Raw genomic sequence first — 22,016 nt, forward strand, 5'->3', positions numbered from 1 at the left:
CCTGAATTACTGAGCCAGAAATGATAGGAGAGCCTTCATAGCTGCTCTTCCTCCACCAAGGGGCTGGGAGTCAAGGTGGGAAGGTAAAGAAGTCGGCTGTCCATATGCAGACTTACCACCTGTTACAGCAAAAAGAACACTGGACTAGAAACTGTGGCTTTCCATACGCGTTTGATACACACTCGTCTCTGTAAAGTCACCAAACTTCAGTATCTACAGAGACTGGGGCTGGGGGCTAGAGATGTAAGTCAGTGGTAGACTGCTTAGCTTATGTGCATGAAGCCTGAGGTCTAACTCTCACGATCACACACACAGGTAAATACTCCTCACCCTCACAAAAGCTACGAAGGCATCAAAATAAAAACTTAAAGTTTTGAATTAGATATAATTTCCAGTTCCTGACAGCTCTCTGCTTTAGTTTTCTGAACGAAAATACAATCTTGATGATTAAATTATAAATGTTCTTTGGAAAAACTGAAAACAAATGTATGTAGACAGAGTATTGGATTCTGGACTGATTGCTGGGGTCCCATCCATATTCCCCCCACAATGGTGTTAGTGACCTTGGTTCCCTGAGTGCTTGCTCACATTCTCTACCACTTGAGGATGTAGGGAGAAGGAAGCCAGCAACAAGTCAGGAAGCCCACGGCAAGCCAGGAAGCAGTCCTCACCAGAACCCAACTAAGTGGGCACGCTGATCTCAGCCCTCCCTGGCTTTCAGAACTAAATGTAGTATATTTCTGTTGCAAAAGCTATTATCTTGGTAGTATTTTGTTATGGCCACGCTACTTGACTAAAACACATTCTAGTCTTTATTCACCTAGAAATAAATCTTACCAGGTGTTAAGAACATGAATATGTATGAATGCTCAAATGTGTTCGTATGTGAGGAACCTGTGCACACACATTTTTTACATAGAGAAATCACTGCGCAGACTGTCTACCAATGTATTCATCAGATATATCTACCTTGTCTCTTTCATAAGTGTAAAGTATTACTTCAAAGACAGATAGATATACCACAATACCTCAATTAACTAAAAAAAAATTTGTTTTTAGTTTTTTTGTGTGTGTGTTTTAAACCATGTCACAACCTCTTTTAAACTATGAGCATTAACAATAATTAAATCTTTATGGGTCTGACAGGTAACGTAACACTTCACTACTACTGAAATTCACAGCAATCTGGATTTGAATGCCAATGTGTGCTTTTAGCTCTTGACTGAAGCTCAGACTCTACATCCAATCCATGAGAACTTGATCCACAGCCTTGGCCCTCCACAGTACCTGACCCCAAACAAGCTACTGACCATGGAGTGATTTCAATTTTGAAAATATAAAGGTAATTTTCCAGTATCTCTCAGCTTCCATTTTGCCAGGCTTGGTGGTAAGGGCCTTTACAGACTGAGCCTTCTCTCTGTCTCTTGATCCAGCTTTGTATGCTTGTGACTTAGCTTAGGTCAGTGACATCCACCCCTTTCCAGGAGGCACTGTTTGCTACCAGTGTTTCTATCCCTAAGTTTCCATGTTGGGAAGCTTATAGGAAACCTGAGGTGAAAATTCAGGCTGGAGAGATGGCTCAGCGGTTAAGAGCACTGACTCCTCTTCCAAAGGTCCTGAGTTCAAATCCCAGCAACCACATGGTGGCTCACAACCATCCGTAATGAGATCTGACACCTTCTTCTGGTGTGTCTCAAGACAGCTACAGTGTACTTACATATAATAATAAATCAATCTTTGGGCCGAAGCGAGCAGAGGTCCTGAGTTCAATTTCTAGCAACCACATGATAGCTTACAACCATCTGCACAGCTACAGTGTACTCAGATACATAATACAAATAAATAAATCTTTTTTAAAAATTCAGTCTTAACACTACCGAAAGCGGAAAGCAAAACTGACCTCTGACACATTTTCAGCCTGTAACTACTTTGCATGTTTGTCCCCATTCTTAAACTACTTTGACTCATGAACCTGAAAGGTTTGTTTTACTATAAGTAAGAAAAGGGCCTCATGTAGAGGTGGGGTCCCATCTACCTTTGGGGCTGATAATCTCGAGCTTTCCATGGACAAGATGACACGGAGTGGAAACTACTGAAAATAACTGAGCATAACTAAGGTACCACGTTCAGAATGACTTGGTACGTCTCATCTAAGGAGGGACAGCCAAAAAAAAAAAAAAAAAAATCTCTTGCCTCGAATTTCTCTGAAATTAGACTCAAGTAAGTTCAAATGTGTTTGGGGTATTTGAATCCGTTCCAAGTTTTTCAAAGCTGCATCCATATGGTAAAATTCAAGTCACTCACAAACATGTACCATGCACCCGCGGGGATGGTGATGCTCAACTCTTATAACTGCACCTTGTGAGTAGAAGTGAGTCCACCAATGAGACAGCTTTGCCTTTTCTCAATATGAGATTTATCTGTACATTACAAATAAAGAGGAACCCATGCACTGCTACAAAGCAGACACATCCTCAAAACTGAGCCTTTTGTTACTTCCCCAAAGCAGGATGTGGCGGCCACCTTCATCCCACTCCCTCAGGGTAGCTGTTCAGCTGGTGCTGGCCAATGGCACACAAGGTGGCTTGCTCAGTCACGACAAATCAGCTTCCCAGAGGGCTGTGGGGGCAAGTTAGTGATCAGAGGAAGTGAAGGGTACTGAATCATGGTGCCGAGGGTAGAAGGAAAAAAAAAAAAAAAAAAAAAAAACGAACCAAACCATGATTCACATTATCCAAAAGAAAAGGTTAAGGAGCAGGGGTGTGGGGACTACAGATTGAAACCACATAAACACACTTCAGTATCAGCAAATACCACACCGAGAATGTCGGGGTGGCTTCCGCTTTTATGGCGTGTAAAGAAGCAGCAGAAAAGTGACTTTCCAAAGCAAAGAAACGCAATGATGACAAAGTAAACCAGCGTCGTCCCAGTACAACTGCACAAAAGCACTGAGCTCTTCTCAGCAAACTTCGGAGTTGTGAGAAGCCAAGGGGAGCAATGTAATAGTTTTCGCTACTCTTCACTATTCCTCTATATGCCTTCTTTGATTTCTTTTGCATACCACCAAACTTTGAAACGTTGACTTTTTACTTTATATTACTTCTATCTTTATTTATAAAAGCTTTTGCCTTATTGTCTTTTCTCTAGCATAATTTAATTCTCAAAATGAATTACTTAATAGCTTTAGATAAGAGGATAAAATTAAATCCATTCAAATGAAATTAAAAAAAAAAACAAGACAAACAAATCTGATTATCTCACAAGCAATCTTCAAAGTTACTGGAATCCATCACTTTGGAACCTTCTGGAAGCAAACACATAAAGCCATGAAGCTCAGACTCGATGTATGAGCTTATTACAACCACGCAGAAACAAATGTTGAGCCTCTTTGTGAGTAGAAAAAAAAGACATAGCCAAATTTCATAAAACATAGTATTGAATTAATGTTTGGAGGGGATCTGGTTTATTTTGGCCCTATAGATGACCATGTAGACTTTAAAAATCAGGAGCTGAATGACTTTAACAACGTGGGTGGCGAGGGGGAGCAGCCTTGGGTAGAATGTTACATGACTGCAGCAGTTGCTTTGAACAGTCACCGTGAGTCAGGATCAGGAAGCATAGGGCTGGTGGAGGCACCGAGGAAGAGAAAGAGAGCAGAGGAGGTGTACAACACGGTCACCTATCCACGTACCACTCACAAACCTAAATGCTCAAGAGAGCCGAGCCTGCAGCAGACAGCCTGGGTATAGATAGCTTCAGAGTGGCTGGCTTTTGGGTGACTCTCTTCCCCATGTTTGTGAATCTCCTACGGCCAAGCTACTCAAACCTCAGCAATCCCTGCTTTTACACTCCACTTGTGACTTTTCAAGTACACATTTACGTTTCACCTGCCACGAAACGGTTCAGAGCAAACACGAGAAACATTTGTTTTCTGTGTTCAGCGTTTAAGGATACCGTGTTTTATTCTAAACTACACAGCACATTTTGTCACTTAGTAAGACCCAAAGATATTATCGATCATTTCACATGAAACATTTGGGATCATATTACCAACACATCTAGTTTTCTATAAGTTATCTATGTTTCCAAATGCCTCCCTCCTTAAAACATGTTCAAACTATACCCCAGACATAAAGACAATGTTTTCTGGTTGAATTTGTCAATATTTTTGGCTACAGAATTATGATATAACAGCTCATCGTGGGTGAATTTAAATCACTGTCTCTGGCCAACGACTGACAATCCAATTCCCCTTTGCCCTTCCGTTAGATGCTTTTGGTGACGCTAACCATCTTACAAAATAATTCCAGAGTATGCCATTATGACAGGAGAGTCCTGGGTACTAGAGTACTATTTACTTTTTTATGTGGATTTTGAACATGAAAAAAAAAACCCTGTAATTCTTAGGAACTCTTGCCACTTGACAAAAACAAAACAATGAAACACAGAATAAACCAAATATGCAAACTGATATTAAACCAAGGGAGGTCATACAGATGACAGATCAGCATGTGGAAAGATGTAAGATGTTCAGTGTCATGAACCATCAGGGCAATGCTTAGACCACCACACACTGCAGCAGAGTTACCCAGTGTGATAAAATAGAAGATCTGTGATATCAGCTGTGGGTGGGGAAATGGCTCAAAAAGTGGCGATGCTCAGATATGACGGGGGGCGGGGGTATATAAATTACTACATCCTCTTAGGAAAACAATTTAGCAGTTTCATAAAAAAAAATAAGTACATACTTACATTACCCAGAAATTACACTCAAAATGAAATAAATGTCCTTAAAATCTTGCATTAGGACGTTCTACATAGCAGCTTGGGAATTATAATAAAGCCAAAACAATCATAATCGCTACCAACACAGAATACATAAATGAAATTCAGGGCATTTATACAATGAAATCTAATTAAGACACAAAAGGATCAAGCATTAGATGGAGGTTGGAGATCCCCATGGAAAAGTTTGGGGAAGGATTAAAGGAACTGAAGGGTATGGCAACCCCAATTGGAAGGCCAACAATGTCAACTAATCTGGACCCTTGGGAGCACTGAGAGACTGAACCATCAACCAAAGAGCATACAAGGGCTGGTCATAGGAGCCTGGTACATATGTAGCTGAGGACTGTCTTGTCTAGTGTCAGTGGGAGGGGATGCATCTATTCCTGTAGAGACTTGATGCCTCAGGGTGGGGAGATACTCGGAGTCGGGTACTCTCTCAGAAACAAATGGGGAGATGGGGAGAAGAACTCTTCAAGAAGGGACTGAGAAGGGGGCAACATGGGGATGTAAATATATAGAAGAATTAATTAATAAAAAAAGACACAAAAGGGAACAAACTGGCCTATGAGTTACTTTAATAACATAATTGAGTGAAAGTAGTTTAGCCCAAAAAGTCCATTTATTGATACATCACTCCATTTTATGAAATGTCTAGGAAGTTGTATAAGGTACCAAAACACTCATATGTATATCTTAAAGTAAAATTTATGGCCAGATACATTATACTTGAAGCCCTATTAAAGAATGAGAGCTTAGGCAGAGATCACTAGCACAAGCCTGTAATCCTAGCACCTGTGGGTCAGGACAGGTGGATTTCTGTGAGGCCAGTCTGGTCTACATGGTGAGAATTTGTCTTTTAAAAAAATTAGAGTTTGTTCCAAACATGGATTTCTGCCTAAAATTAAGTGCAGAGTTTCACATATGCTCCTTAAAAAAAGGTTACATAATGATCAAAGATACTTAGGTTCTGTTGTGCCTAGTATTAAAAGTTATCCTTTCCTTCCCTCCAAATCTCTTGAGTGCACTGCCACAGATGCTAACAGCACCTGGCTCAGCCTTGTTTTCTTTTTCTTTGCTGTAATCGAATGCTTAGAAGACACAACTTAGTGGAAGGAAGGATTTATTTGGATCATGGTTTCAGAGTGTTCAGTCCATAATTGCTTAGCCTTCTGCACTAGGGCAGGAAGCCACAGCAGCAGGTGTGTGTAGAGGAGGCTACCCTTCACATACTGGCAGACAGGAAGAAGAGAAAGGGGAGAGGGGAAGCACCCAGGTCAAGTTCTGGCCCTTAAAGACACCCCCTCCCCCAATTAGCTATTTCTGAGAAGAAGGCCCCAGGTCTACCTTTACCACCTACCAGAATGCATCTCTAGGTCAGATCCTAAGGTCACATCTGCTGCCTAGGAGCCCGAAAAGGACCATTCCCTGTATATTGCTAGCCAAGAAAAAGCTCAAAACTCAAACATCAGTGGGTGGTTTCTACTAACTATACCCGGCTTTCCCACCATCGTAACTCTGGGATTGCCAGCTATTTCCCCCCTCTCTGTCCCATTTCCCTGTTCTCTCTCTCCTGCTATGCTTCCTAGAGTCATCTACCCAGTCAATAACTGGCATTTAGATCCCAGGGTTTGATTTTGGGGAGAGTCAAAGGTAGATCTTAGTTAGGGTTTCTATTGCTGTAATAAAATGCCAATTTGGGGAGGGAGGGGTTTATATGCCTTATACTTTCATATCACTGTTTTATGAAGAGTTTTATGAACTCTTACTGTTCAAAAGAGAAAAGAGTCAGGACAAAAACTCAAACAGGGCAGGATCCTGGGGGTAGGAGCTGATTCAAAAGTCATGGAGAGGGTGCGGCTTACTGGCTTGTTCCCCATTGCTCGATCAACCTGCTTTTTAAAAAAATTTATTTATTTATTTATTGTATGTAAGTACACTGTAGCTGTAGCTGTGTACATACTCACTGTAGGTTGTGAGCCTTCATGTGGTTGTTGGGAATTGAACTTTAGAACCTCTGCTCTCTCTGGACGGCCCTGCTTGCTCCGGTCAACTCCACTCACTCAGTCCCTGCTCACTCCAGACACACCAGAAGAGGGTGTCAGATCTCATTATGGTGGTTGTGAGTCACCATGTGGTTGCTGGGATTTGAACTCAAGACCTTCGGAAGAGCAGTCAGTGCTCTTACCCACTGAGCCATCTCACCAGCCCTCAACCTGTTTTCTTACAGAACCTAGGATCACCATCCTAGGAGTGGCACCACCCACAATGGCTGCCTCCCCCCAAGCCCCATCAATCACTAATTAAGAAACTGCTCTACAGGCTGACTCACAGCCTGGACTGATGAAGGCATTTTCTCAACTGAAGTTTCTTCCTCTCCAATGACAATAGTTTGTGTCAAGTTGACATAAATCTACCCAGCACAAGGTGACACTTGTTAATTCATGCACATGAGTGGTTTCCTTCTCTTGGGTTATGTTAATCTCTACAGACAGAAACATGCCACTAAGGGTATAGGCACTTTACAAAGACTTACTTTTATTATTTTTAGCTATGTGTCTGTGTGTGGGGTATGTGCGTGTGAGTGTGTGTGCTCTTGGAGGCCAGAAGAGGGCAATGGATATCCTGGAGTTGGAATTACGGGCAGCTGTGAACCCCGACCCCCCATAAGGATTCTGAGAATTGAATGAGTCCTCTACAGTACTGTTCTTAACAGGCAAGCCATCCCTCCAGCCCCAAACACAGAAATTTTGACAGTATTACTGTGACATACAGTTTCACTAATACCTTAACTGAATGTTCCATGAGGACTACTAAGAAGATGTCACTGCGGTACAGCCCTGGGCTCCTGGGTTTATTTGTTTGCTTGCTTGCCTGCCTGCCTGCCTAGCCTGCTCAGACAAGGAGGCATGGGCACAGTATAAATAACTCAGGAGAGTTGGAAAGATACTCAATCATGCAAAGATTTCTTCTGCAGGCCTCCTCTGCACAGCCAAGGACTCACAGTCATGCCAACCTTAGCATATGCTTTATGACTTAGAACTTAGAAGAAGCATAAAACAGCAAGTCTTTTCCATGTTAACTTGGAAAAAGTCCTGTAAATTTATAACCAGCGTGAAAGCATTGCCTCTTCTCCTTCCAGCTAAGTTGTATCCTCGCCAGCTAAGAGAGCCAAGGTATCCAGAGAAGCAAAGAAATGGCATATTTTACAGCATCCAAAGGCTTCACCTAAAATGAAGGAAAACACACACATCCCTAAGACTGGCAATTGTTCCACTGTCCTTACTGCTTTTATCTTCAGACAAGCAAGATCAACTGGGACCCACAGATTCCACATCAAACCATTTTATGAGTGGAGCATGCTGCATACTCCAAAGGCATCGTGAGTCTAAGATGCACAAAGCCATCTCCCAAAATAAGGCCAAAAATCCCAACCGATGTCAGAGATGCTGAGAGGTTTCTGTAGCATAAATGTGCACAGCATCCCACTAATTGCAATGAGCAGATCACTAAGGACAATCGCAGCTACTACTAAAATTGGCAATGGTACAGCAAACACTTTCAAATTTCACATTCTGGTTTCCCAATCTGGCAGAAGGCAGAGGCGAGAGGGTGGGCTGCCCTACTGGTCTTACGCCAAGGTCAATATCAAGAACTCTCCCAGCAAAGGTGAATGAATATCCCGTTCCTCCTCTTGACTCAGGTTTGAGCATGACATGGTTTTTAGCCAATAGAATAAGAGAGAGGTGGCAAGCCTAGGTCAGAAGAGGCCTTTGTGTTTCTACTTGTACACTTCCTGAGCCATGTAGGACTGGAGAGAAGCATCCTTCAGGCAGCTCCTGCTCTACCCTGCTCTTAGGATGTGATCAGGCGCCTGTCAGGCTTAACAGTGTTCGTCAAGGAGCCCAGCTGAGCCAGAGCTGGGAAAGCAGCAGCTAGGTGAGTTCAGCCTGTGTTGGCCAACCCCTAGGTGCTTGAGGTATGAGCAAAATGTATGCTGTATACTCTGTCACAGATCCCTAGTGAAACTGAGTCCCACATATCTTGTGGCTGGTTGGCTCATGGAGGCTAGAAGAGGATGTTGGACTTCTGGAACTGGAATTACAGATGGTTGTGAGAGGCCATGTCGGTGCTGGGAATTGAATCTAGTGCCTCTGGAAGGGCAACCAATGCGTGTAACCACTGAGCCATCTCTCCAGCGTGGAGATATGTTCTTGAACCGTAATTGATGCGGGAGGACCTATCTCATTACGGAGATGCCATCCTAGGCGGGTGGGCCTGGGCTGTATAAGAAAGGTGGCTGAAGATGGGCATGAGAACAAGCTAGTGGGCATGGCTCTGCTTGAAGCTCCTGTCTTAGTTTCCTTTAATCATGGACTGTAACCTGTAAGATAAAACAGGCTCTTTCCATCTCAAGTTGGTTTGGGTCAGTCAGTACTTCATCACAGCAACAGACACCAAATTGTACACCATGCTTCTGGTATCGCTCACTCGGGGCGCTATATTCCTGTATAGTCTTTCATTTTGATTTTTAACAATTAATCATTTTATGTGGGTGGTGTATACATGCCAGGGTGCACACGTGGAGGTCAGAGGACAGAGGACAACTTGCAGGGGTCAGTCCTCTCCTCTACCACGTGGGCCCCAAGGTTCAAACACAAGCTGCTCAGGTCACCAGGCATGGCAGAAAGTGTCTGAGCCATCTCTCTGGTCTTACATTCCAGTTCTTGACCCAAACTAAGACCTCACTCTTACAAATAATGGTGACTATTCACTGACCACCAGACTGTGCCAGATGTCACAACTCATTTTCAACTCTGAAATGCAGACAAGAATGGCACCTATCAACCTTAAGTGAGGTAAGGACATGCAACCTGCCTAGAGGACCTAACTCACAGCAAGCTTTCCAGCACAAATAATTATTTCAGGCAAGGTTTATGCATTATTTCCATATTAAGAAATCTAAAACCATCATTGAAAATAGTGAGGATAGGGTTGAGGGAGCAGAAAAGGAAGAAACAGCATGCAGAGAAAAATAAAGAAATGCATTGTTACTGAACCTCTTAAGACTTTTCAACCAGCTGATGGCAGCACATGCCTGCCTCTGCACAGAAACACAGAGAAGAAGCACCGATTTGTTTTATTTTAGGTATTTATTTCATTTACATTTCCAATGCTATCCCAAAAGTCCCGCACACGCTCCCCCACCCACCCACTCCCACTTCTTGGCTCTGGCGTTCCCCTGTACTGAGGCATATAAAGTTTGCACGACCAATGGGCCTCTCCATTGATAGCCAACTAGGCCATCTTTTGGTACATATGCAGCTAGAGACAAGAGCTCCGGGGTACTGGTTAGTTCATATTGTTGTTCCACCTATAGTGTTGCAGATCCCTTTAGCTCCTTGGGTACTTTCTCCAGCTCCTCCATTGGGGGCCCTGTGATCCATCCAATAGCTGATTGTGAGCATCCACTTCTGTGTTTGCTAGGCCCTGGCATAGTCTCACAAGAGACAACTATATCTGGGTTCTTTCAGCAAAATCTTGCTAGTGTATGCAATGGTGTCAGCGTTTGGAAGCTGATTATGGGGTGGATCCCTGGATATGGCAGACTCTAGATGGTCCATCCTTTCGTCTCAGCTCCAAACTTTGTCTCTGTAACTCCTTCCATGGGTGTTTGGTTCCCAATTCTAAGAAGGGGCAAAGTGTCCACACTTTGGTCTTTGTTCTTCTTGAGTTTCATGTGTTTTGCAAATTGTATCTCATATCTTGGGTATTCTAAGTTTCTGGGCTAATATCCACTTATCAGTGAGTACATATTGTGTGAGTTCTTTTGTGATTGGGTTACCTCACTCAGGATGATGCACTCCAAGTCCATCCATTTGCCTAGAATTTCATAAATTCATTCATTTTAATAGCTGAGTAGTACTCCGTTGTGTAAATGTACCATGTTTTCTGTATCCATTCCTCTGTTGAGGGGCATCTGGGTTCTTTCCAGCTTCTGGCTATTATAAATAAGGCTGCTATGAACATAGTGGAGCATGTGTCCTTCTTACAGGTTGGAACATCTTCTGGATATATGCCCAGGAGAGGTATTGCGGGATCCTCTGGTAGTACTATGTCCAATTTTCTGAGGAACTGCCAGACTGATTTCCAGAGTGGTTGTACAAGCTGAAGCACCGATTTCTAAGATTCTACTACAGCGCAGAGAGGAGAGGGGCATCTACAGGGGAAGTAGGTCAGACTGTGCTCCTGTGTGTACAGGGCTGAGGCCTGAGAGATAGTCCCAGAGACAGCGCCCAGAGTGAGGGAGTATTTCAAATAGCCCAACAGTGGCAGAAGTTTAGGGCTGGCTCTGAACAGTACTAGAGCCCCCATCTGTGGTATGTAAAATATGACACTTAAACTGTTGGCATCCTCCTTCAGGATGCAGCCAGGGGAGAAGAGGGAATCCAAAGATGGCACTGAAAAATACACAGCCTAATTGCACAGGTAGAGTGGAGGACCAACTCCAAATAGTTCACTTACTGCTTGCAGTAAGTTCTTCATTAGTGTCATCTGCCATCTCCTGTAACCCCTCCTCGTCCTGTCCTGGGCACAGTAACCATAACTAGGAAAGGGGAAGGAGTTCAAAGCTCTGTGACGCTGGTTGTTCCTGGTGGGGAAAGCACCTTACCATGGGATGCCCAGAAGAGGACGCTAAGATGCCATACAAAGGCTACCTTAGATATTCTCTGTGTGATCCAGGGTAAGTCAATCTGATCTCTTTGCTCTTTGCTCTCCGTTTTTCCATGTGAATATATATATATTCTTCCTCAGTATTCCTAGGAATTGGTTTTAGAAACTCCCAGTTAGCAAGATCTGAGGATGGGTAAGTCTCTTATATAAAGGAAACAAGCATTTGCATACAATCTATAAATACCTTTTTAACATTACATTTCTTGGGCAATTTAAAGGCTGTGTAAATTGGGAAAGGTATGTATATGTGTATGTGTGTGCATTTTCTGTTGTGTTAATAAGCAGATTTAAACTTTTTAATGCACATACAGAATGCTCGGTTTCCTTATGACATCTCCATACATATGTGCGTAGATCAATATTCCTTCTGCCTGTCACCCATATCTCTCCCCTCTGTCACTTGTAGCCTCCAACCCCTCGGTCTTCCCCTTTCCTTGCTGTCACACTTGCTCTATAATGCTCTCCACCCACTTCCTTAAAACGTCTTATTTCCCTCCCAGATTCTTTCTCACTTGTTGACTTATACCCACACACAGCACCACCTAATCACATTTATATAAACTACAAACCAAGATGCTCGTTTGAGAGAGAATATACAGTACTTGTGTCTTTGTATGGGTTACCTTCATATGATATTTTCTAGTTTGACCTAGGCTGTCGATTGCCCTGTAATTGGAGATAAAGTAGCAACAAACATCTTCAAACAAATGCACCCTCTTTGGTATGATACAGCCCTTTGAGTCCATGTTCGAGAGCTGATGGCGGTACGGTGGTTCCTGTGGTCGTTCTGTCTTTAGTTTCCTGAGAAATATCCTCACAGATTCCCATCGTGGCTGCATCACCCAACACTATTACAATAGTAATATGAGCTCCTATTTTTACACATTCTCCCCAAAATTTATCACTTTTTTTCTTGGCGATAGACATTCTGACAGGAGGTAGAATATCAAAATAGCTTTAATATCATTATACTGATGGCCAAAGATGTTGAAGACTTTAAACACATTACAACTTTTTTTTTTTGTCCATTCATGTTTCTTCTTTTGTTGGTAGTTATATTTTTTTTGATGTTTAGTTTCTGAAGTTCTTTTTTCTCAACTCTGTTTTGTTTTGTTTGAGAGAGGGTTTCTCTGTGTAGTCCCGGCTGTCCTGGAACTCACTCTGTAGACCAGGCTGGCCTCTAACTCAGAAATCTGCCTGCCTCTGCCTCCCGAGTGCTGAGATTAAAGGCGTGCACCACCACTGCCCGGCTTTTCCCAACTCTTAACAGATTGTGAGGGTCACATCATACACCCCAGTCCCACTCATCTCCCCATCTCCTCATATCCACCTTCATATCCGCCCTCATATCCGCCTTCATATCCGCCCTTGCAACCTCCTCACCAAAAGAAATTATAAAACAGACAAAACAACAAATAAGCAAAACAAAGCATCAAATCCACCTGATTGCGGAAGCTGCAGTATGTCACAGTGTGTCCCACAGTATACCCCTCTGTCCACACAGCTGCACTTACAAATGTTCATGGCAGTGAGTAATTGGTCTGGTTTGAGGCCTCTGGCTTCTGCCATACCATCAATATTGGACCCTCATTGGGACTCCTCCCACTTAACCTGTTGCTGCCCTGTGTCATGGAGATCCTGAAGCTTTAGATCAGCAGAACTGGCTCTTTCCAGCACTCCAAGGGTTCATAGATGATGTAGATTTTGGGCTCGGCTGACTCAAAACCCTGGATCTGGGTGTGGGTGATAGCTGAGCTGGTCAGCCTGCTGGCTCTGCCGCATCCCCACCACCAGGGACAGCTGTCCAGCACTGCCTCCAGCAGAAGGTAGGGTCAGCTCTCCCACACTCATGCCCTCAAGGCCATCTCATCTGTACCCCCCAGAGTCAGCTCCACTGTGCTGTCCAGCTGAGGTGCAGGATCTGCTCTACCAAGAGCTGCAGCCATCAGGGACTAGGCCAACTCTCCCGATTTCACACACTTGTGGCTGGCTCACCAGTGCCTTCACCATCAGGGCCAGTTTCACTGTGTTGCCCAGGTAAGGTGCCAGGCTCACTCTCCTGAGTGCTGTAGCCTGTGAGGGGCAGGGCCAGCTCTTCTGCTCTCATGACCTTGGGGCCAGCTCTGCTGATTATCCCAGGTGGTGAGGGGTGAGGGAGTAGAGAACATCACCTTAACACCTACGCTACCTCACAACCAGCTCACCCACACTCATGCCCTCAAAGCTGGCTAATCAGTGCCCTGGCCACTAGTGCCAGCTCTACTGTGGTGCTCAGGTGAGGCACAAAGCCCACTCTCTGGGTGTCTTTCTCTGCCTGTCTCTGTAGTTCTTTTTTTTTTTCTAGATCTATTTTAATATTAAGTGTACTAGTGTGTGTGTGTGTGTGTGTGTGTGTGTGTGTGTATGCAGTCGTGCGCAGCAGCAGCAGCAGCAGCTCTGTTGGATCTAAAATCACAGGCCATTGTGAGCCACCCAATGTGAGTGCTGGGAGTCAAACCCAGGTCTTCTGAAAGAGCAGCATGGGCTCTTGACTTCTGAGACACCTCTCCAGCCCCTATTTGTGCAGTTCTTTATGTATTCCTACCTGATGTATGGATGGCTATATTCTCCATTCGTCAGGCTGTCTGCACTCTGCAGATAGTTTCTTTTGCTGTGTGGAAGCTTTTTAATTTCATAGAATCCCATTGGTCAACTTTGAAGGCCATTTCCTGTGCTGCTGAGAGGTTCTTCTACTCAGAATCTCTCAGCCCATAGGTTGAAATGTTTTCCCTGTCTCCCTCTAGCAGTTTCAGTACTTTGGGCTTTAAATTTAAGGTCTTTGGTCTGTTTTTCACTTGATTTTTTTGGCAAAGTGAGAGATGTGGATGCTTATTTTTCTGTTGATCATACAATTTTAGCAGCACCATTTGCCGAATATATTTTTCCATGAATGTGTTTTTGACACATGTTTATAAACATATCTGTTTTTGTCCCAGTGTCATGCTGTCTTTGTTACTGTGGGCTGCAGGATGGTTCTGATGCTGCTAAGGATGTTCTTTCTGCTTTAGACTGAATTGGGGAATCTATGATCTTTTGCGTTTCCACATGAATTTCAGGATTTTTTTTTTATTCTGTGAAAAACATCATTGGAATTTTGATGGGGAATGTATTCAATCTATATGTTAATTTGGTAGTATAGCCAGTTTTATACCATTAATCCTGCCAATCCAGGAGTATAGAAGGTTTTCTATCACTCAGTGTCTTCTACAATATCTTTTTTTCAGTGTCTTAGGTTTTTAGCTCATTTGTTAGGTTTGTTCTTGATTATTTACCTTTTGAAGCCATTGTGAGTGATTTGTTTTTCCCAATTTCTTCCTCCACAAGCTCATGATTGGTGTTTCTTTCATTATTGGTATTAATGTTACTGATTTTACATGCAACATGACTGGATGTGTTTTTCAGGTCTGAAGGTTTAGGATCCTTTATGGATGTAATCATGCTACCTGCAAAAGAGGGGTAGCTTGACTGCATTTCCTAGTTTATCCTTTTTTATATCTTTCTCTTGTCTAAGTGCTCTAGCTAAGAATTCCAGTCCTGTATTGAATAAGACCAAAGAGGCCACTCTTGTCTTGTTCCAGATTTGAGAAGCTCTCAGCTCACATAATATTAAGGTTGGCTGTAGCTTTGTTGTATGTTGCCTTTATTTTAGATAATGTGCATCATCTATTCCAAATTTCTTCAGAATGTTTCAGTTCAGTTATGTTGAACTTTCTCAAGGACCCGTTCTGCATCTATCTAAACGATCATGTAATTTCTGCCCTTAAGTTTATTTTTATATATTTACATAAATGTATTCATTTACGTACCTTGGAACAATTGTCTATCCTTGGGGAGAAATCCATTCAGTCATGCTGTATGATTTTCTTGATGTGTTAACTTGATCTACATGTATTTTTTTGAGTATTTTCGCTTCTATGTTCATCATAGCCTTTAATTCTCTCCTATGTTCATCATTGGTCTGTAAGTTTCTTGTGTTTTTATCTGACTTTTATGTCATGGAAATACGAGCTTCATAGAATGAGATCGGTAGTGTCTCCCTTAGAAGTGTTGCTGTTAGACTTTTAAGGATGTTTTGTAGCCCACATACCTCAACCTGCTCTCCGCAGTGAGTCCTGGGCTTTTCTCCATGGTGGGTCTTTTAGTTACCGCTCAATCTCATTGCTTAGTGTTGGTTCTAGCTAAATTGTTTATATCTCCTGGCTTTAACTTTGTAGGTTGGATGCATTTAGAAATGTATGCATTCCCTGTAGGTTTTCTGGCTTTGGGAAATGTAAGTTTTTGAAGTATTCTCTAATGATCCTCTGGATTTCATAATCTGTTATGACAATTCCTTCTTCTTTCCAACTTTAGCACTTCGTACCTCCCCTTTCTTTTGGTTTAGCTTCAGGTTCATAGGTTTTGCTCATCTTTTCAAATAACTGACTCTTTGAGCAATTCTCTCTCTTGTTCTTGACGTTTCTCTTTCATCTACTTCTGTTTTAATCTTTATCACTTCTTTCCATCTGATGAATCGGAATTTTAGTTTCTGTTTTTTGTTTGTTTTGTTTTGGTTTTTGGTGAGAACCTCAAGGTGTATAATAAATTACATACCAATATCTGGTGTTTAAAGTTGTAAACCTTTCTATTAGGTCTGCCTTGGCTGCACCCTAGGGTCTGGTAGGGTGTACTCTCATCTCATTCCTTCAATTCTAGGAACTCTTTAGTATCCTTTGGGGATGTATATTCCCTATCTGTTGGATGGCATGTTTTCTGTAGGTATCTGTTAAATCCAGTGGGTCTATAGTATAATTTAACTCTGAAGTTTCTTTGCTGATATTTTTCTAACTGTAGAAGCCCCATGTAGATATGAGAGTTGGGTATTAAAGTCTCTCACTATTATTGTATTGTGGTTTCTTATGTCTTATAGTACCTGCTTTGTGACCTAGGACCATGACTTAGTACAAAAATATTTACACTAGATACATCTTGATGAATTGTTCCCTTTATTAGTAGGTAGCTGCTTCTCTTTATCTCTCCTGACTAGTTTTGGATTGGATTCTTCTTTATCGGATGCAGAATTACTACACTGTCATCCTCAGCTCCCATTTGCACGGTAAGCTGATTTCCAACTGGTGACATCAAGTTTAGGAATGTCTTTGCATATGACTTCCTCGGATGTAATAGATAGTTAGATCTTGGTTGAAAATCCAGTCAGTTAGCCTGAGTTTTTTTGCTTTGCTTTGTTTTACTTTCTTTTGTCTTTTCCATTTTATAACTACTACTGGTCAAAACCACAGATACAGACCCAAAGACATGCAAGGCTGATATCACTCCACCCTTATAAGGCTACAAACTTAACAACAGATAGAGTTGGGCGGGTGTTACCAGGCCAAGTACTGAAGCTGAAGCCGTCCTTAACTTCAACTATGAAGAAGGAGCCAGGGTACAGACCGCTGGCACTTCCCCACTCTTTATTCTTTGCTCTTCCAACACATAAAACCACAGTACTTGAAGATGCAATGTCAAGAAGCATGCAGAACTGATGCCAGTCCAGGCAAGTCAAATTAAAGGGGGTGGGGTCTGTTGTTGAGTGACAGATGAAATCACTTCCTTACATTTTTTTTTAACTTCCCTTCTGCCTGCCAAACCCTCATTGCTTGTCAGTATTCCCATCCCCATCAATAAGAAGGTAAAAGAACAAAGGGGGGAGACACCTGTCGCCCAACTGTGCTCTGCCAAGCATCTTAATTCTGCTTTTCCAGACAGTGTGATAGCTAAGAGGGACTATGTGTGGCTTTTCTACTCTAGGACAATTTCAGCATCCCATTAGATTTTTGTCATGTGTTATAAACCACACAAACAGCATCCTTTCCAGCATCTCTCTTTGTAACATTGCTAGTTCCCTCAGTAGATTATTGACATTTTCTGTGGTACTGCAGATTTCGAAGATGTGCTCTTATTTACAACCTTGTGTCCTCGCAGACTACCTTTGCTAGGTTGTGTAGGAGCTCCCCATCCCGTCAAGGGCTGAACCTTTCTATTTGCTTTGTCCAGCAGGATGTGGGAAAGCCGTACTCTTATTTTCAAGCCCTACTCTCTCCACTCTGTCAAGCCGTGCTTCCATGTCCATAAGCTCAGACTGGAGAATGGAGACATGCAGAACCAAGGGCAGCCACCCCGTCGATGCCACCTTCCCCCAGATGCCTGGCAGAGGATGGCAATGCAAAAATGCAGCAGGACCAGACGAAGTCCACCAGCTGGTCCCAGCTCAAACGATCAGCCTACAGAATTATGTGCTAAGATGACTAAGCTACAAACTCAACATCCCTACTGTGAAAATTCAAAGCATTTTTGGAGTGCTTCAACTTTCATGTTAGGGATGCCCAACCAGTAAAACCAATACAAGTATTTGAAAATCTGAAGAAAAAACCAAAACCAAAACCAAAACCAAAACCAAAACCAAAACCAAAACCAAAACCAAAACCAAAACCAAAACCAAAACCAAAACAGAACTCTAAAGTCTGAAACATTAATGATTCTAAACTGCTGACTCTAAGCATTTCTAGAAGAGATATTCAATCTTTCCTAAGTGTAGGAGTAGGGGATTTTTATTTGTATTTTGCCTGCATGTATGACCATGTACCATGTGTGTACAGTGCCCAGAAGGGAGCACCAGATGCCCAGGAGTGGAGTTAAAGATGGTTGTTAGCTGCAATGTGGGGATTGGAAACTGAACTTCAGTCTTCTGGAAGAGTAGTCAGTCAGTGATCTTAATTGGTGAGCCATCTCTCCAGAATTTGGGGTAGGTTGTTAAGCAGCAAGATAAATTAATTAATAGTCTAGCTAATGCAAAATACAATTAAATAATTAAAGTTAACTAAAATTTTAGACCAATTTTTCCATGTTTTGTAATGTAAATAACTCCCATATTCTGATTTTTCAGTCACCTCCATTACTTCTGGGTTCCTATAGATTCTAAGTATAGAGATAAGCATTGTCTATTCTGAACAACGTAAAGGCAAGGTTTATTCTTAGTTCGCGGAGAGCTGTAGTGACGCATATGCACACACATTCACATAAGAGGTAAAAAACCACAGTACCGCAATTCCCATCGGAATTCCCAAAGCCAACTGAAACGACGCATTTATCATTTGCATAATTCCCAGCCCCCTTTCTGATGCTAACAGAATACCTATGATGGAGCAGAATATAGCCTGGGCTTCTGCTGAAGGCCTCATGGTAGTGAGGCAAACAGGTGCATATGGAAAGAAGCATGCATGATGTGAGAAAGTAAGTGTGCTAGGCTTGTATCATAGGACCCCACCCTTGTGGCCATTTGGGTCCCATAGGAATGAGAACTCAGTCCAACAAGACCAGTCCCATAGCAGTGAGAACTCAGCCCAGCAAGGAAAGCATTAATCCATTTATGAAACCTCTGTCCAAGCTATCTAACAGCTCTTGATGGTCTCACTAATAATTAATCCTCTTACACTGGAGGTCCAGCCCCGTGAGTTTTGGTGATGACTAACAGTGGACATTAATCTTGACTCCTACTTAAAAGGATTTAGAATTACCTAGGAAGCATACGTCTTGTGTCTATGAGAATGCTTTCAAAAGAGCTTGGTTGAGGAAGGAAGTTGCACACTGAATACAGGTGGTGTCACAGCATGGGCTCAGGTCTCATGTTGAATGAAAGAGGCAGGACACTAGCAGTCACTTCTCTTTGCTTTATGACTCTGTCGCCACAGTGATCTGTATCTTCAAACAAGAGCTCATATAAGCCTTTCCTTTCTTAAGTCACTTCATCAGCTGCTTCATCATAGTAACAGGGAAAGTAGCTGATATATTAGCCACAGCACACCTCAGTGTCTTCTGCGGTAGATATTTGCTCTTCCTCCTTTAAAAACGTTTGCCACTATTTTAACAATCTAATGAAACAAGGATGCCATGTGGAAATTCCTGTTATTGTTTGCTTTACAGCTACACTTTATTGGAGATATTTATTTATACAAGTTCAGAACAAAGATGTTTTATCTAACAGGAAAGACCAAGGAAGCAAGAAAGGCAGTTTCACTTTTAAAAAGCTAATTAAGATGGAGGCAGGAGCTGAGATACCCCTGAGCAGACCAAATCAGTTGGTCCTTAGAAGCGACCTAAGCTTTGTTTAATTTGCAAGCATAAGTGGACCATCTAGTTTCTTCTATTTCCAATGGGAGAAACCAAATACAGCCACTTTATAATTGCAGCCAAATATTTTCTTTGCTTTACTTCTGTGACTATAAAAACACCCCTATGCCAGGGGCTCTCTCTTCCTTGTCTCTGTCAGTGGGGCCCCAGCACTTCTGTGGAACTGTGCAATTCAGTTGCCTGATGTTTAAGATGTTACTGTGGGGCCAGCAAGATGCCTCAGTAGGTAAAAGCGCTTGCCACCAAGCTTGAGAGCCTGAGCTCCCGGAACCCACATAAAGGGAAAAGAGAACTGTCATATGACACATTGATCAATATTTTTATCCCATGCTTGACCTCCTGAAAGTCATGGAAGGGTTTGTCTCAGGTGCTTTCTCTCTTTCCTTCTAGCATAGGCCTTGACTTCAATGTGTCATATAACAGTTATTCTGTATGATAGACAAAAGGCACATGCATACCAGAAGACATGAGCAGATACCAGAAGATCCAGCACATGGAGGACTCTATGTTTAGGCCAGGACAGAGGGCGTCTAACTAGGGTCCATAGTGAGGAGTAGCAATCGGGAAAATAGGAAATCTTAGGTCAATACAAGCAACTCATTAGCTAGCCATGCGGCTTTGCACCCATCACTGAATTTCATGTCATCTTGGCTTTATCGTAAACGAACGTCACGATAACTACCTTAAACGGTGTGGCTGCGAGTTAAATGAATAGCACCAAATGTGCTTACTTTGCTCACAATCTGTCGCAAAGGGCAGGGCTCAGCAGGACTGGTTCATCAACCACAGCTTGTCTTCATCTTACTAGAGGGACTCTGAGGAGGCAACCTGGAGGCTGGGCCAGCCTCACAGAGCCTCACTCACGAACCGGTGGGCTGTCACTTAGAACCAGGACCACATAGTTTCCCCTACAACATGGTGGCCAGAAGACCACATGTCCTAAGAACCAAGTCCCAAGATAATTAGTAAGCCAGGCAAAAGCCAGGTCCCTTTTGCTTTAAAGTTGCTTGCGATGTGTGTCAGTTCAGCTACTAAGTCCTGCCCAGATTCAAGCTGAAGGAAAGTAGTAGACCCTGTCGTTGATGGAGGAGTAGCAAGATTTTGGAAAAACAATAATTCCACTTTGACCATTTGTTGTTCTGTCGCAGTGATCTGAACTGATATTCTTCTAGGCTTACTTCCTGAAGGATAGAAATGTATATATGTACTGCTTAAAAAAAAAAAGCAAAATAACAACAACAAACAAAACAAAAAAACCGAAACCAGACGGAAAGAAAAAAATGGGAGCAGGGAACCTGAAAAGTGACATGGTTTCTGTTGGTGAAGGCACTGGACTAACTCTGTGCTCTTTCTATTCTGCTGCCAATAGCAATGCCTGCCCCATTCGGCTCTTGTGAAGATTAAACCAGTTAACCTACTAAGGCTGTGCCTGAGTGACGTGAGGTCAATGCTCCCTGCAAAGTTTCTGGTTCTACTTTATGTTCTTGGGGTTCCTAAAATGTCCTGACTCTTGGGTGGCTCTGATCCTGCTACATCATGAAGGGCATCAGTTTCCATGGCAACCTTCCAAAGCTAGCAGAGAATAAAATCCCAACTTCAATGACAGGGCTGGAAATGAACTACCTCCCTGGGTTGATGAGTCCTGGGTTTCATCATCTCATTTTTACCTACCTGTCAGGCCAGCATCTTTCTCTCCTCTCTCTTCAGCTCGGGCCTGTCTGCTGCAGGGCTCTGAAGGTTCACACATTTGATCTTTCCCTATGGAAGTTCAGAAGTTTCTGTCTCAGGTCTCCATCTGCAACACACAGAATTCACTGTTTAGGATTTGGATACAGTTAAAAGCACCATGAGCAACCACACAGGTGACTTGTTCCCTGCCTGCCCTGGAAGGACACTGACAGGTGTGAGCACAGGATGGTTTCCTTGCCCATGTTGACCCCAGGCCTACCTCTGGACCAGGAAATGGGGGAGGGGTCTTCTGAACCAGCAATGCCCTCCACATTCCCAGCTGCTGTTGGGAATTTAAAGACTCCAAACAGTCTTCCTAACACAAAGGATGGATCCCCGACATCCTGTTGTCACTATCAATTAAGTGGCAAGTTTTCTTCTTTTCTCTTTGCAGCACCATCAGCTCCTCTTGAGAGGGCTTTGATCATCCACTCTGGGCTTCTGGAATGGATTCTCATGCTGCCACAGGTCATTGTCAACTGTTCCTGTCAATTACCTTAGTACATAAATACATCACGGCCCATGAAGGAAAACAAAACACAAGCTCACAGCTAAGAGTCCCT

General features: G+C 42.8%; 1 protein-coding gene across 2 annotated transcripts in view; it reads right to left on the reverse strand.

Moving 5' to 3' along the window:
• Nucleotides 1–22,016, reverse strand: part of Rin2 (Ras and Rab interactor 2) — a 206,771-nt gene that overhangs the window by 151,077 nt on the left and 33,678 nt on the right. For both annotated transcript variants that reach the window (XM_085833612.1, XM_029472237.2), the window contains exon 2: nucleotides 21,397–21,520. The gene's annotated coding sequence lies outside the window, so the exon portion shown is untranslated. The remainder of the gene's footprint in view (nucleotides 1–21,396; nucleotides 21,521–22,016) is intronic.

Source organism: Mus caroli, unplaced genomic scaffold (assembly GCF_978045245.1).
Source record: "Mus caroli unplaced genomic scaffold, Mus_caroli_1 scaffold_2, whole genome shotgun sequence".
Lineage (NCBI taxonomy): Eukaryota > Metazoa > Chordata > Mammalia > Rodentia > Muridae > Mus > Mus caroli.